The following is a 17,238-nucleotide window of genomic DNA, read 5'->3' as shown; positions in this document are numbered from 1 at the left end:
AATGTGGTGGCAACTACGCCCATACATAGGAGCAGTCACACCTTAATCCAGCCTATAGGTCACCCCTTCCGTGGAGCGGGCCTGTGTCGTGGTGGTTGGCTCTGATACCAAATGTTATGGTACCGACCCTAACTCGTCATAAGACCATTGGTAAAACTCAACTCTAAAACCGATCTACAAGTTAAGGGATCCGATTGACTTATGAACTACCCAATTAAACTACCTCATCTAACCAAATCTAAACCAGACTGCACCTATAAATTTAATTATAAATAATACTCAATGGAATGAGGAACTCATAACTGAGCTCTTCAATAATGAAACTGCAAGTCAGATTCGAAATACAGAAATCCATATGAACCAGGAGGATAAAGTAATCTGGCTACTAACCAGAGATGGAAACTTCACTGTAAGAACCTTATACAAGGAACTGATAACAAACAGAAATAACCACAATGGAGGGAACAAAAACTGGAATGCCATTTGGAAACTGAACACAATTCCCTCAGTAAGGCAATTTATCTTGAAGGCTGCTCATAACATCCTTCCAACTGGAGCCAAAGTGGGGAAATACCTCAACTACAGTGAAGAAATTTGCAAAATATGCAATTGCCAAAGGGAGACTCTAACCCATCTCAGGAGGCTTTTAATTAGGCAGCAGAACTGGGGAGAGAATTTAGGTTGAATCGTACTCTTGCAACCTTATAAAGCTGACGAGAAAACTCCATGCTGAGAAGATGCACAGGAGATTCCAACTCAAGGATGAAGCAGTTACGTATTTTGAAATTGCTGTGTGGAGTACCACAAACTCCAACCAAAACTATCTAGCTTTAAATTTAGCAAATTATATTTCAAGTTGTAATATTAATAGACAATGGAATGACCTGAGATCCAAAACTTACTATAACAAATCACGGGAGATTTGGCAGTAAACAATGGGGAAACAGAAGTGACAAATCGAACCGATGAAACTCAAAACAATATGTATGAGAATAATGGTCCAAAAATGTTATTGTAGAAGCTCCTAGCTAGCTTCAGATTGTGTTTTCTTATAAAAAAAAAGCCCGGGGGTGGTATATGTCCTATCGTTGTGGGTACCATTTGGAGACGTCTTGTCTCCAAAGTTGATGCTTCTCATGTTGGTAAGAAAATGGAGAGTTATCTTGGTGACTTTCAGTTTGGTGTGGGGGTGCCTTGGAGGTGAGTCGATTCTTCACGATGTTAACAGGCTTCTTGGGGATAAGAGTGATTCAACGTCTACGTCAATGCTCTTGGTTTATTTCTCTAATTCCTTCAATCTTGTTAGCAGATCTGCTATGATTAGAGAGGTAAGGAAACATTGTCCTTCTATCTCTAAATGGGTAGAGTTTTGCTATGCAGCTCCTGCTAGATTATATTATATGGACAAAACTCTTTCGTCTGCTCAGGGAGTATAACAAGGGGACCCGCTTGGCCCCATGTTATTTGCTTTAACTCTACACCCCTTGATACATAGAATTGCAGATTCATGTTCCTTGGATTTATAAGCATGGTATTTAGATGATGGGACCTTGATTGGTGACACGTTGATAGTGGACAAAGCCTTGGACATTATTCAGCAAGAAGGTGTTTCTTTGGGTTTGCATCTTAATGTCTCGAAGACCGAGTTTTTTTGGCCTACAGTTGACACAAGAGGTTTGGTTGCAGACGTTTTCCCGCCTCGTATATGCCGGCCTGTGGAGGGAGTTTTTTTGGGAGGACATATTAGCCTGAACCCTCAGTTTTGCAAGAATATGGTGGTTAACATAGTACATAATTTAGAACACGGCCTTGATCGATGCTATACAGAAGCTCAAAGATCCACAGGGCGAGCTTTTGTTGCTGAGAAATTGTTCTTGTGTCTCTAGGTTATACTTTGCTATGCGAACGACTAAGCCCGAGTACTTGGGTGAGGAACATGTGATTTTTGATAATCATCTCAAACAGTTTCTTAGACATCTGGTTACAGGTGATAGACCGGGCTTTGATCTCCTTTAGCAAAGGCTCGCGACACTTCCCATCAAGTATATGGTGGCCTAGGGGTGTATACCATGGAGGATACCATGCAATATTGCTATTTGGAATCTTGTTTCCAGACGAAGGCTCAATATGAGAATATTTTAAGGCATTCTGGTGTGTCTAATTTGAGCCCAAGTTTTGAGTATGCGCTTACCTTATAAAAACAGGTATGTGGTAATGTAACTTCTTCATTGTGTATTGATGATATTACCCTCTATTATATGATTTCTTTAACAGTCAAGTACTTCGATGCAGTGAAGGAAGATTTACCTAACCGGTTTGTTATGACCGAGCGTGTTTCATCCTGTTGCATAACAATATGATCAAGCATGGGCAAGACTATTTGTTGCCCATTCCGATTGACGGGCTTAATCAAAAACTTGGGCCTCGAGATTTTAGAGCTATCTTGCGCTATAAACTTGGGATCCCTCTTTTCGAAGAAGGAGACACATGCTCCAGTTGTGGCAGAGAGATGGATATTTTTGTGGATCATGCCTTGCACTGCTCGCATGGAGTTGATCTCAAGTATAAACATGACTTGGTTCGGGACACCATTGCCGACATTTGTTATCGTGCGGGTGTCCCTGCTAGGAAATAAGTGGATTTGGGTTTCATGTCAGTTACTGGCTTGTCTTTGAGACCTGCTGATATATTAGTGTACAACTGGAACAATGGGCATGATGTGTGTATGGATATCACGGTTGTTTCTCCTTTCACGGGTGGTGGTGTGCTCACCTTTGTTCCTGGTAAGGCAGTTGATGATGTTGTCGCTCGGAAAAGAACCAAATATTTAGATAAATGTACAACTCAGGGTTTTGGTCTTGGCGTGTTGGCTTTTTCTACTTTAGGGGAGTTGGGTAGTGATATTGTGGAGTTTCTGACAAGATTGCACAACTATATGGCTAGATATGACATGGCCCGACACTTAAGCGCAACAATTGCACATTACTGAGAATGTAGCTTGGCAGATGGAGTTGCATATGCCGATGATGCAGCGCCAACATGGATGAGACAAGAAAGGTTACTTAGCAAATGAAATACGACGCGATAGTGTTGCATATCCTTACTGAGAGTTATCCCAGCTCAAAGAAAGAGTAATAGATGGAATACAAAGTCATGGGATGACTTTGGCATCATTTCAAGCATTGGCCAGAGCTTAGACGATGCATGTGCAACAGTGGCGTTGCCAAATGCGCCATTGGTAATTATTGCTCGCCAATAAGGATGCAAGTGATGCATATGAAGCATGAAGTTGAATTAAGCAAGTCAAGACTCAGTTGGCATGATATTTGGGTGTTGGCATCCAAATAATCTAAGTGCATGATCGGAATGAATAAAGCGCAACCATTGCTGAATACTTGGCAGAAGTGCAAGTTGGATGAAGCGTAATCATTGCCAGATACTTGGCTTTGGCATAGCCTAACAGTCTAGAACAAGTGCGGCGCCATTCTACACGCCATCACTACATTTAGTAGTTAAAAAGCGAACTGTGGCGGTTAGGGAACCGCCCATGGACATATGGTTGTTCATGGGGCGTGCAAGAGAGTTGCATACGGATTGGCCATGGTTCTTGGCATTATAAATAGCCAGAGAACCCTTACAAATGAAGTTCTTCAATAGTTCAAGTGTTGAGGAACCACATTGCAGTAGAGAGTGAATTCAGCGTTAAGCTTAGAGAATAAACTTGTAAGTCCATTGGTTGGACGAGTTTTGTTTCTTCCCCTTAAGCTAATAAAAGTGAGTTTGTTGGCTTATGCATTTGGTCTTGGTTTACTGTTAATCCGATAATACTCCCCAATTTTTGTGAAGCATAAACATGGCAGGAATCCCTTTGTAGTATGAGCTACATTGCTGGTGAAGAGAAATCTAAGTTAAGTTTTTCGTTGCATACTCAAGATAGAGTTGGTTGTTTGCGTAGGTGCAAACTTATAAGGATGAAATACGAGTGGGTGATAAGAGATCACTGAACCATTGTATTTCCGGGTTATACCTTCGCGAAAAATTGCTTGGAACATTTGGAGGTGTGGCAGTTCGGGTATCAGAGCACATATTGCTCTGTTTTGGATTTATTTTGGAAGATTTTCTCTATTTTGCTCGGGTTTAGTTGTTGAAATTGCTAGAGATAATGGTTGGTAAGAAGAGTTCGTCAAATACCTTGACTGATAGGATTGCTAACTTGGAAGATAGGATTAGTGGATAGGTGCGCCATCCTAATGATGCAAATTATAAAGCAGTGTTTATGGCTCGCACTCTGGCTCTTGATGGGTATGTTGCTGATATGCTGGAGTCAAACCACGAAACAACTAAGAAACATGATGATTTGGAAGGCCAAATCACTACTGTTAAGACCATGTTCACAGGTGCCTTGAAATAGCTTACTTATGAGTTAAGCGTCTTAAGGCGAATGGTGGGTATAATTGGCTCGAATCAAGCTACTGCGGGTGGCAATGGCATTGACTTTACAAAGATTAACGTCCCAAAACCTAAGGCGTTTTCTGGCGCAAGAGATGCGAAGGCATTGGAGAATTTCATGTGGGACATGGACCAATACTTCAAGGCCTCCAGAACCCCAGAAGAACAAAAGGTTACTCTCATTAGCATGTACCTAGAGGGTGATGCGAAATTATGGTGGAGAACTAGAACTGCTGAAGACCTTACTGCTGGTCGTCTAGGTATCCTGACATGGGATGTCATGAAAGAAGAATTGGAGAGTCAATTCTTACCAAGCAATGTTGTTTGGCTAGCCAGGGAGAACTTGCGTTAGCTGAGGCATACCCGTACACCACGGGAATACGTGAAAGAGTTTTTGTCTCTGAAGCTAGATATCCGCGACATGTCTGAGGAAGACAAGTTGTTTAATTTTACATCTGGTTTGCAACAATGGGCTCAGGCCGAAGTGAGAAGTCAGGGTGCCAAAGACCTACCTTCGGCCATTGCAATCGTGGACAACCTTGCTGATTTTAGGTCAGTCAATACCTCAGCTGATGCTAATAGGAAGGGCAAGGATAAGAAGAACCAGAAGTGTAAGGACAAGGAGAATAAGAAAAGTTCTGAGGCCAAGGAGAGAAGCTATCAAAGGGATGATAGTTTGGCTGCGAAGAACAGAGCCGGTGGCTGTTTCTTATGCAAGGGTTCTCACCTTGCGCGTGATTTCCCAAAGAAAGAAAAATTGTCCACAATAGTCACTGAGGGCAGTGGCGACAAAGAAGAAGCTGATCAAGTGGATCATGTTAATCCTATTCAACTATGAAACATAGTATCACAATAGGCATCAACACAGCATGGGCTGAGTAGCGCTGGCCTGGTTTATGTGAAAGTTGAAATTCACAATCATCGACTCTGGGGCATGGCAGATACAGGTGCTTCGCACACTTTTATGAGCTTGTCGATGGCAGAGTACTTGGATTTGGAAGTATATCAGGCTGATCACTGCATGAAGACAATGAATAATATAGCTAAGCCAATCAAGGGGATGTCTGTGGTAAATGATGAAGTAGGAGAATGACGTGGCCAAGTCAGTGAATGGTGATGCATCTCAATGACTTTGAGATGATCCTTGGTAACTACTTTTTCAAGCAAGCAGAGGCAACAATGATGCCTCACCTTGGCGGGATTTTCATACAATGTTCAAGTGCACCTTGTTTCGTGAAAGGTGTAAGGAAAGTTATTCCGGTTGACATGAAGTGTGACAAAGGAAAGACAAGCGAGTTTTCTCCTGTCCGTTCGTTCGAAGAAAGCTTAGCTGGGATTCATGCGAAATTTTGATATCCTATGGATCTTAACATCCCTTGTTCGTCGTGATTAACATATGTATGAAGCAGGGGGCTTGCATTGATGTTTGCAAGTGCCTAAACCTGGACGGTTGCTGAAGTATGGAAACTTTGGCATGTTTTTTGTTTGTTGTTTTTGTTTGAAGTTTAAGTTGGGTGTTGCTAATCTTATGGTCTTAGAAGATGGCACACTAGTTGTTGGTGTATTTGCTTTGGCTAGTTATTTTCTTTCAATAAGGCCGAGTGTTGGACAGTGGTGTAAATGAGAAGGAGTCCCTATGTTTCTTATGTAAGGCTAGTGTAATGAATGAAGGTGGTGTTTAAGCAAAAACCTTGTCTCTTTTTGCTTAATGTAAAACTAGTTCATTGGGGAAGCACTAAGAGTATACTTAGCCAAAGTATGCAATAATAAACGCTGAAAGCAAGGCCAAGCAAGAATTGAAGTTGGTGGCATAGGCGAGTTTGCTGTTAGAAAAGTTACGTAGAAGTGCGACAGTATTTGGCAGTGATAGCATGGAGTAATACAACAAGAATTAAGATGTAAGTCCATCAAGCAAATGAGTTAAGAGTAACTCATAGTTAGGAAGAACATGATGTTGTTTTTCCGCTACATTAAAGCGTAGAAGTTTGAAAGAACAAGTGAGGCCTTGTTAGTTTCAAAGGCGCGTGAAGAGGAACATGGTCTAAAGAGACAGTGTGATGTCACGGGTATCCTAAGCCATGTATAATGTCATGCATTTCAGTCTAATTTGCACAAGAGTGTTGCAAAGTGATTGGAGAACACTTAGTATACAATAAGGCCTGTTGAATTGCAAGAGTGCAATGTCAGTCGGAATTAAAGGGAATAAGCTAAGTTAAGCATATCAAGGTGATATGTTGGATGTTTGGCCTGTACACTTAGGCACGGAATGGCTTGAAGGAAAATTTGTGCGTTGATGCAAGAGGCATAGTGACAAATTTCAATAGCATTTGGGTGTTAAGATGTGAATGAAGTGGAATTGAAGCATAATCGACGACGCGACAGTGAAGCTGGAATTCATAGGCTTAATGGCAAGGCAAGCAAACTAAGTGGTGGCGTAAAGTACTAGGGAGAGAAGTTCTAGCAAGGTTAAAGACCAGACAAAGTTGCTGATTTCTGAGAGTGGCTCAGATGCGTACGATGCCAAGGAAAGTTAAGTAGAGTCTGAACTGATGTTGCATTCAACCAGGACGTTGAATGGATTGGGAGGGGGAGGTCTATGACATGCCCAACTGTTAAGCGCAACAGTTGCGCATTACTGAGAATGTAGCCTGATAGATGGAGCTGCATATGCCGATGATGTAGCGCCAACATGGCTGAGACAAGAAAGGCTACTTAGCAAATGCAATACGACGCGATAGTGTTGCTTATCCTTACTGAGAGTTAGCCTAGCTCAAAGAAAGAGTAATAGATGGAATACAAAGTCATGGGATGACTTTGGCATCGTTCCAAGCATTGGCCAGAGCTTAGACGATGCATGTGCAACAATGGCGTTACCAAATGCGACATTGGTAATTATTGCTCGCCAATAAGGATGCAAGTGATGCATATGAAGCATGAAGTTGAATTAAGCAAGTGAAGACTCAGTTGACATGATATTTGGGTGTTGGCATCCAAATAAGCTAAGTGCATGATCAGAATGAATGAAGCGCAACCATTGCTGAATACTTGGTAAAAGTGAAAGTTGGATGAAGCGTAATCATTGTAAGATACTTGGCGTAGGCCAAGAGTGAGTAAATCACAATCATTGTCGAACATTGGCAGAGCCAAAGTTCAGTGACGCGTAATGATTGTCAGAAATGAGTTCAATCTCTCAGTTGCGAGTGTGTGTGCATCACACGCATGCCAAAGTGAAACAACAAGTTAGAGACTGTTATAAAATGACTTTATAACCAAGTTTGGCATAGCCTAACCGTCTGGAACAAGTGTGGCGCCATTCTACACGCCAGCACTAAAGTTAGTAGTTAAAAAGTGAACTGTGGCGGTTAGGGAACTACCCATGGACAAATGGTTGTTCATGGGGCGTGCAAGAGAGTTTCTCTTGGCATTATAAATAGCCAGAGAACCTTACAAATGAAGTTGTTCAATAATTCAAGTGTTGAGGAACCACATTGCAGTAGAGAGTGAATTTTGCGTTAGGCTTAGAGAATAAGCTTGTAAGTCCATTGGTTGGAATAGTTTTGTATCTTCCCCTTAAGCTAATAAAAGTGAGTTTGTTGGCTTATGCGTTATATCTTGGTTTACTGTTGATCCGATAATACTCCCCAATTTATGTGAAGCATAAACATGGCAGGAACCCCTTTGTAGTACGGGCTACATTGCTGGTGAAGAGAAAATCTAAGTTAAGTCTTCCGTTGCATTCTCAAGATAGAGTTGGTTGTTTGCGTAGGTGCAAACTTATAAGGCTGAAATACGAGTGGGTGATAAAAGATCACTGAACCACTGTATTGCGGGTTATACCTTAGCGAAGAATTGCTTGGAGCATTTGGAGATGTGACACTGTCCATGATGTGAATGTCATGGTGGGAGATTTTTTTTTTCCGTAGGATTGGGGTTGTCATTCAAAAAAGAATTGGAGCCCAGCTTGTTGTCAGGCTTATATCTAACTCTTGTAATTTTTCGTCTCCTGATGAATAAAGAGTTTTTCTTTCTGAAACTGATGATATAATTGTATGGAAAGATGGTAAATCATTATCTGTGTCAGGTTGCTATGCTTCCTTGGACAATTCAGAGAGAATCAATTTTTCTTACAAAATGGTTTGAAACCATAAAGTTCCTATGAAAATATCTTTTTTCATTTGGACTCTTTGTTATAGTGCAGCTCCTACCATGGACAAGTGGAGAAATTCTGTTTCGGTGAATGGTTGCCTTCTTTGTAAAAAAGCAGTTGAGTCGAATGGACACATTTTTCTCCATTGTGAAACTACGAGACGCATTTGGCAGTTTTATCTGGATTGCTTCAACTTACAGTGGGTTTCAAATGATTGTGTTAGGAATACTCTATGAGAATGGAAGGCTAAGAAGAAGAGGAAGGATAAAAATGGAAGTTATGGGATTTAATTCCATTTGCTGCGTGGTGGATTGTCTGGCTAGAGAGGAATCGAAGACTGCACCAAGGAATTTATAGCTCGACTGAGAAGCTTATAGATGATACTAAGGTTTTGCTCTTCAACTGGTTGACAAAGGATAAAGTTTTTCAACACTATTCTCTTGAGATGATCATCCGTAATTGGCATGCCGTTATTGTCTAAACTTTAGTTTTTTGTTTGCTTGTTTACTTTCTTCTTTTCAGCTTTTTGTATATGTTGATCAGTTTGCTCTCATGTTCTTTATGAGAGTATCCTGAGTTTTTAATAAAATTTGTACTTTGTTGTGTCAAAAAATAAATAAAAAATACTAGAAATATGCCAACATATTTTATTTTTTTTTGAAAATAGAAATATATTATAGAAAAAGGAGTTGGCTAATCAATCGGTTCAGTCCCATTAGGAACGAGCTTAAGCAGAGAGAGGTCCCAACAGATTATGATGCCACCATTTCCTCTTCAGTTTCTGCTATAGTGTAGCAAAACTGAACATTAACCTGACCCATCATAGAGCCAGTGGTTGCCAGCTTGCCATTCGTAGTCCATATATCCTAGGCTATCATAGTCCAGTGGTATCTTCTCTTTCTCCATTTTTAAAAATTAAAAAATTCCTCAAAATCGAAGCGCGCGGTAAAATTACTCATATCCCATAAACCACCGCCGCTTAAACCCTAACCAGCAAACTGAGGAGACAGAAGAAGAGGAATTGGTTATTCAGACTGGGCGAAGAGGGTAAGTTAGGTCTAGTTTGTGATTTCTAAGTTATGTTTAGCGAGATTCATGGTTATGTGGGTAAAACCTTTTTTAGGTTTATGATGTGTGTTGAATCTGCATGTTAACTGTTTGATGAAGTTCCTGAGCGAATCCTTTTTTATTTGTTATCATGATTTGTTCCATTTAATTCTCGTGAACTTTGATTGATGTTGTGGTTGATGCAGGTGGAATAGTTGGAATCAATCACATTTATTGCAAAATTGACTAGAACATAATCAAACAAACGGGTCAGTAAATTCAGCTTGTTTTTGTTTGTTACTATTTTTCAAATGGATCATGCTTGTTAATGTATTTGTACTTTTAATGTATGATGCCTCAGTACCAAATGGTCTGGCCAAGTTCGTTTATGATTATTTCATCATTTGTAAATCCACAGAGTTCAGTATTTCATCATATGGATAAATGGTATGATCTAGTTAGAATGAAGAGTAATGTTCAATCTAATGTTAGGATGACACAGAGATTGTCATGGTCATGCTGTTGACTTACATGCGATGAGGGGTTGTAAATGTCAGTAGTTAACTTAGTTTAAAAAAAATATATCAGACTTAATTGGCATGTATGAAAGTGACTTGAGAATGGAAATGCTCAAGCAATAACTTGATATGTTTAGATGTGCATGATTGTTCACTTGTGAAACTTTGCAGGATCCTTCTGTTTGTCTTAGTTCAACTTGTACAATGATTCAGAATTCTTTTAAGTGATGTTATTTGGTTCAAATTGAATTTGTAAAACTGTAGAAATAAAGATCGAAGAAAAAAAATACATTTAGTAGAAGAAGAAAAAAAGAACAGAAAGATCCCTACCTTATCTGGTCATTTTAATTCTCACCCAATCTTTTTCTGTTCTCAGCTGTTCATTTTCATTTACTGTTGAAATTAAGTCTGATGGTGTCACTATGTCAGACCAATGCTAAATAATTTGCAAAATTCATTGAGTCATATGTTTCTCCTCTCTCGGAGCCACAGGCTTCAGCATCTAGCTGTCAACTCTGTGTGTTGCACAGCTTTTTTTTGGCTCTCCTTTATTTTGGTGTCACTGCTTTAAACCTCAAATATTTTGTGCAGAGAGCGATGGCAAACGAAGTAATGGCTGGGGAAGGAAAGAAGAGAAAACGGAAAGATAAGGAGGTGGCAATGTTTGGTAATTACAGACATTACTATGGCTATCGTGTAAGTTCTTTGTTCTTATTTATGAGATTGTGTTCTTAGCATGGCAGTTATTGATTGTAACGTTTAATAAGAAGCATATGCATTACAATGTTTTCAGGTATGTAAAGACATGAAGGCTGATCCACGATTAATGGTGTTGAAGAAGGAATGGTTTGAAGATAAAGATTGTCTTGATATTGGTTGTAATCAGGGATTGATTACTATTGAAATGGGTAAAGTAGCAGTACTGTTATTAAAATGTGGACAGTTGTTTTTATTTACTACAGACATACTTTATAGGGTTTCTGGGTGCTGTTATTACCATTTAGTGCTAATTGTTTACACACGCTTCAGTGGTGAGTACAGTATAGCTTAAATTGGTTAACACGTGAAAAATGGAAAATTGTTTATTCATCTTGCATATACAGATTACAAGGTCCTACATGTAGCTCAACTTACTTCTTTACCACTTCATTTTTTTTTTTTTTTGAAAGGGTTCTTCATATTCAGTTTGTTTTCAGTTGTAGTTGTTAATTCTTGCTCAGGATGTCGAGGTGTTACCTTGTATCATCCAAATTGATTTCTACTTTTGGTTTTGATATGCAGCAAAGACGTTTCACTGTCGAAGTATTCTCGGTGTTGATATTGATGCAAGTAAGCTTTTCAGTAACCTTTTATTTGTAGCATTAATAATAGAAGTAATCTATTAATTCATTTATTTGTATTGTTTACTGGTAATTATAATAGTTCTCAAATGAACTGAAAAGGGATTCATAGGGGTTTCAAAATATCGAAGACTTTAGTTTTATGCCTAATTGGTTGGAAAATATTAAAGATTGTAATGATGTGGAGTCGCTGCAACAATTGATAATTAATACAACCAATCGAGATGTGATATGAATCTAATAATTCTTCACCCCCCATTGTCTTTGAACTCTGTAGGATCTCTGTTGGGCCCTGCTAATTTCTCGTGTTCTCGACTATGGGCAAGGTAGGGTATTGCAGAGGAACACTGTAACAACCTCCGTTTGACTAGTGAATCTTACTTCTGTTATTTATTAGAGCTGGAGTTCGTTTGACAGCAACTGGGTCGTTTCCTTCTTTAGGTCTCATTTTAGCAGTTTTAGAAGCATTAGGCGTAAAAAGACTTGTTTGTAAAGGATGAGCTAACAATTACACTTAGGTTTAAACTGTGAAAGGTTGTGATCCTATACTTTTTTCTTAGTATTTACTATTTAATTTTTTAGTATTCATGATTTTTTGTCCGGATGAGATAATTTATCTGACCTGCTGTAGTAATGACTACTGATGAGTAAAAAAAAAATTAGCTGCATGGTTTACGTTAGTCATGTTGTTTATGAATTTGAGCCGTGCTCTTGCCTTGACAGGTTTGATAGAGAGTGCATACTGGAATTTAAAAAAAGTAGACAAAATGGAAAGTGCTGGTTGCCCATCTCCAGATATCTCTGAACCAGAGCATTCAGAAAGGACACGAGATCTAGAGCGTCGTGATGCAGTCTCTTCTGAAGAGGGAAAACGGGATCATCCAAAAAGTCTGTTGGACATAGTGTCTTTCCAGAACAAAATTTTGTTGATCATTTTCATAAACACTCCGATGATGAGAAGTATGATGCCGTAACTTGGTAAGTCTTTCGTTTCTTATTTTTTTGACATGTCTGTCACAGCTACGCATCTGAGAAGTCTTGTTTGAATTGAGGCCTAACAGCCTGCAAATAGAACTCCACTTAAACTCTTAAGTTTTTGACTTTTTTCTTAGGAACGAGGCTTTCTGTGTATATATTGGGTTAAATACTTTCTTTTCCTTGGCCTCTCATGACTTACGACCATTATGGTTCTCTGAGTTGGATACTGATCTGATTGACATGGACACTGATTAGTTGACTGACTTCAAATAAAGACCCATTCTGCAATTTGCATTCTAAATTGGATTTTCTGGTGCACTGCAGTTTCAGTGTGACAAAATGGATTCATCTGAACTGGGGCGATAAAGGGTTGATTACCTCGTTTCGAAATATCTGGAGACTTCTTAGACCGGTAATTTTTTATTTTCTAGGAGCAGCATGACAAAATTATCTTTCTTCTCTCTAGAAAATAAGTTTGTTTATTTTATTTTGTTGTGAAGGGTGGTATTCTTGTGCTCGAGCCTCAACCATGGAAGTCATACAAGAGCAACTACTTGGTGTCCGAGGTATATTTTTTCTTATATTTCGTGTGTTTCTTATAATTGTCGTATAGAGTATATATCAGACTATCAGTCATTCAGAAAACACACCGACTTTGTGTTAATGCGAACATGTTGCATAATCATGATGCTTAAAATGAATTCTATGATAACATTATAATAAATCCGTATTTTGTTCTGCATCATTATATAATAATATTAGTCATTTTGTTTGGTGCGTACTCATGCGTCTGTAAGGTCATGGGGTATGTATTACATACACAAGGTCACTACTCGCTGCCCAAGTTATATCAAACAGATAGTCCCACATCAGGTCAGCATGAAGTCAAAAAGTAGACTATATCTCTCTAGTAACACCAATGTCTTTTTTCTTAGATGACCCTCCCAGAGGCATGCGAACTAGCTGAGCACCGGGCCTCAACATTATGCCTCATGGAAAGGTTAAATATTTGTGTTTTTCTTATTTAATGTTAATGTAGTAGTGGCCACCCACATCTTTCAATCATCTGAAAAGACGTAGCAGGGGTCTGTAGTTTATGGCATCTCTTTTCAGTTTAGTACCTGAAGGGCTCTTAGCCAGGAACGGCTCTTATATTGCCAAGAAATACAATTATAGGGGTAGACCAAGATTTTTGAACTCTATCGAGTGTTGCGACCAGGTGTATACGCTGATTTTGTTTTTAGGTTTAATACTTGTTTCTGTTTATCCTTTTACTTAAGTTTTTCCTATTCTCTTCTGGATAGTTTTTTTTTTGTCCAGTAAGCTTCTGTTGTGAATGGTGGATGAGAGCTTCTTTTTGGTTGGGCATTTGTGATGTAACGATTCCTTTTGTCGAACAGTAGTCATATTTGCCACTGTTTCCGCTGCTTATTAATGGAATTATGTTTGATATAACAAAAAAAGAAAAAAGAAAGAGTTTGACTTATTGTTTCCTTTCTGTTTATTATTGCAGACTGCAACGTTAAATTACCACAGTATTGTGTTTCATCCATGCTGTTTCCAAGAGATTCTTCTTGACAAGGTAATCAAAGTTTGTTGGTAACTGGACTGAGCAGGGTAAGTGCCCTGTCGGGTGTAATACATGATCCAAGGGCTGACCTTTTGCAACTAGTCTCGCCATTTAGATAGATCCTCAGAAGAAATCATGTCTATTTTAAGTTACTTTAACATATTGGCTTTAATATTTTAGCTTATTTATTATCTTTAACTTTGTTTGCAGATCGGGTTCAGGACAGTAGAGAGCTGTACTTCCAGTTTACCCGGCAGTGCCACTGGATTTAACAGACCGCTCTTTGCCTTCGGCAAGTGAATTTTGATAAACTACTTCAATGGAAGATAGAAAAACTCCAATTCAATCAGAAATTAGAGATAGCTCCAGAAAACAATCCTCTTATATCTGTTATATAGTCAAGTTCTCGCCTTTTATGGGGGTAAAGTTCTTTGAATTCCTGGGCTTATGAAGTAAAATTTACTAACCATATGTACTTGTGTGTATTCTTCTGTAATTTTTGGATGTTGCCAAGAAATGTGATTTAACTTAAAATATCTTTTGCCAAGAAATTCCTGGGGTTGGGTTTTCCCACCTATAACAGCCAGCCCTATCAGGTAATGAAAAGAAAACTGCCGGTTGCCCGGAGAGATCAAGAAGAGTTACGAGGACTAAAGACCCAACCTAAGGACCTGCATTGTCCATTGGCATCCATTGGCAATATTGTGCAAGTATGTCCCCACAAATCATAGAGACATCGACACACTTCCTGTATGACAAATTTTACAACATACAAAGAAGATGACAAGGCAAATATGGAGAAATTTAGGTCAACATTACATTTCCCTAACCGTCGGAATCACGTTTCCGGCGAGAGTAAATTCTTCTTTTGCAGTTCAACCTCTGGATGCCAACATTACATTTCCCCAACCGTCGGAATCATCTTTCCGAGGGGAGGCCTTCCTTCTTCATCGTCCCCATCGGACTTGCTTATAGACAAGTCAGCTGAGTATGCTGTTGGAGGGGAGGGCTTTTTATGCAACACACTCAGGCAGCTGCATAATGGCCCGGCATGAACAAGGGCTCGCACAAAAGATGCCATGCACTTCAGTCCACCACAGATGCAGGATCAGCACCAATAACAACAGCAGCTACACCATCAACAAACTTTCTGACACTCTCAAGGCAAGAGAGGTTGATGTGCTGCATAATGGTGTAGTTCTACTTGGCCATTCCAGCGGGTTTAGCTGCTCTCTCACACTTGAGGATATCCACGCATCCCGTAATTACGCAGTATTTTCATTACTGATCATACAACTATTTGTACTGATCATACCCAAGTGTTCTGTCTGTTTCCCAGCTAATTAAGGCTGATGTATGTAATGCTGTAGCTAAACAATATGTATTTCTTCCTTATAGTCTAAGCAATTGTTTCGAAATGTTGGCAATAATAATGTACAAATAGTTTTTTGGTAGCATTATAGTAGGACAAGAAAATATCCAGAAAATGCCAACTTTATGGCTTTCACTATAAACCTAAGGCCAGTAGAATTTCCAAATTCACCAATGCAAAACATCTGTAACTTTAAGGTTGGGCTTGAATACTGGACTAAAGTTTTCAACAACATGGTTGAGAAACGAGTTTAGCAGCAACAAATCAAGAACGATTTTTCGGGGGACCATGATTTTATTTTGGGTAAAGACATTAGAAGTAAATCTAGGTCACTCCTTATCTAGATATTAATATTAATATCTAAATTACCCTCCTGATTAATTTTGGGTGATGATTAGTTAGTGTTAATAATAGTTAGTGTAATGATTAGTGAGATGATTAAGTTAAAGATAATTAGTGAGATTAAAAAATCAGATGGTTTTTTTTTAAAGAAGTAGAATTATTGAGAGAGTAAAGTTAGAGAAGATGAAGAAGGAAAACATGAAAAACGATGGATTTTACCAACCACAACCGGAGGAAGGATATTTGGGTACCCATGTTGCTTCAAACTTAGATAATGTTGGTTGAATTGCTCCAAACTTTAAAAAAATGAAATTTTTTATGTAGATTTGGGCCAGTTCGGTTACCATATGTCAAGAACATGTAACCGAACACACCTGAAAGTGTAGTTTGGTTACGTTTTCCAAACACGCAGGTTACCGAACTCGCTCGTTAATGGAGGTTTTGGTCGTACAGTGTAATGTTCGGTTACCTAGGATAAAATGGTAGGTAACCGAACTTTGAACTTAACAATTTATTTGGGTACATCTTGTGTGTTCGGTTAGTTCACAAACTTCAACGCAACCAAGTTCCCAACCGAACTGCAGGTTAAAAGTAACCTAGTGTTAGAAGCTCGGTTGGTTCGCAAACTTCAACATATTTTGCGAATCAACCGAACTGAGCTTATATATGCATATATGCAATTAGGCAAACGTTCGGTTACTACGAAATTTATTTCTTGGCGAATTAGGTAGAGTTCGGTTACGAAGTTTCAAAGGTAGAGTTCGGTTACAAAGAAAACTTAACATTTTTGTGAACGAACCGAACTTGTGGACTTCTCATTATTTTCGTAAACTAAAGTTCGGTGATATCCTTATTTTGCGAAGGAACCGAGCTTATGGACTTGTGTTGTTCTAATACAAGAAGTTCGGTTAAACGTATTTTTTTGCGAATCAATCGAACTCTGAATTCGGTTAAGAAAAAATTAATTCGTGATAACCGAACGTTTTCCTGGAAAAAAAAAGACCCTCCATTAAACCTCTCTGCAACTTCCATTTTCAACTCATTTTAATGATTACTTCTCATTTATTCAACAAAAAACGAATGACAAGTAATGGGTTTGTGAGAATATCTTTGTTAATGTTTTAAATATATATATATATATAGTGGTGGTGGTGGTAATCGGTGGTTGGTGCTGGAGATAATCGGAGGTGGTGGTGGTGGTAATCGGCGGTGGTGGGCGGTGGTGGTGGTGGTGGTGGTAATCGGTGGTTGGTGGTGGTGATAATCGGAGGTGGTGGTGGTGGTAATCGGCGATGGTGGGAGGTGGTGGTGGTGGGAGGAGGTGGTGGTTATATATATAGGTGGTTATTGGGTTGGTTTTAAATTAAATTAGGTTAAGGGTAGGTTAGTCATTTCAATGCTTTAGGACACCCCTTATAACTATAGGGAAGATGGCCTAATAAAACCATGGTCCCCTCAAAAAAACCATGGTCCCT

The 17,238-nt window shown here is 39.1% G+C and overlaps 1 pseudogene; it reads left to right on the top strand.

Annotated features, from left to right (window-relative positions):
* The first annotated feature begins 9,410 nt into the window (after window positions 1–9,410).
* Window positions 9,411–14,487, top strand: LOC113340813 (annotated as a pseudogene).
* Window positions 14,488–17,238: the final 2,751 nt, after the last annotated feature.

Source organism: Papaver somniferum, unplaced genomic scaffold (genome assembly GCF_003573695.1).
Source record: "Papaver somniferum cultivar HN1 unplaced genomic scaffold, ASM357369v1 unplaced-scaffold_24, whole genome shotgun sequence".
NCBI classification, from domain to species: domain Eukaryota; kingdom Viridiplantae; phylum Streptophyta; class Magnoliopsida; order Ranunculales; family Papaveraceae; genus Papaver; species Papaver somniferum.
This window is presented reverse-complemented; position numbering and strand designations above follow the sequence as displayed.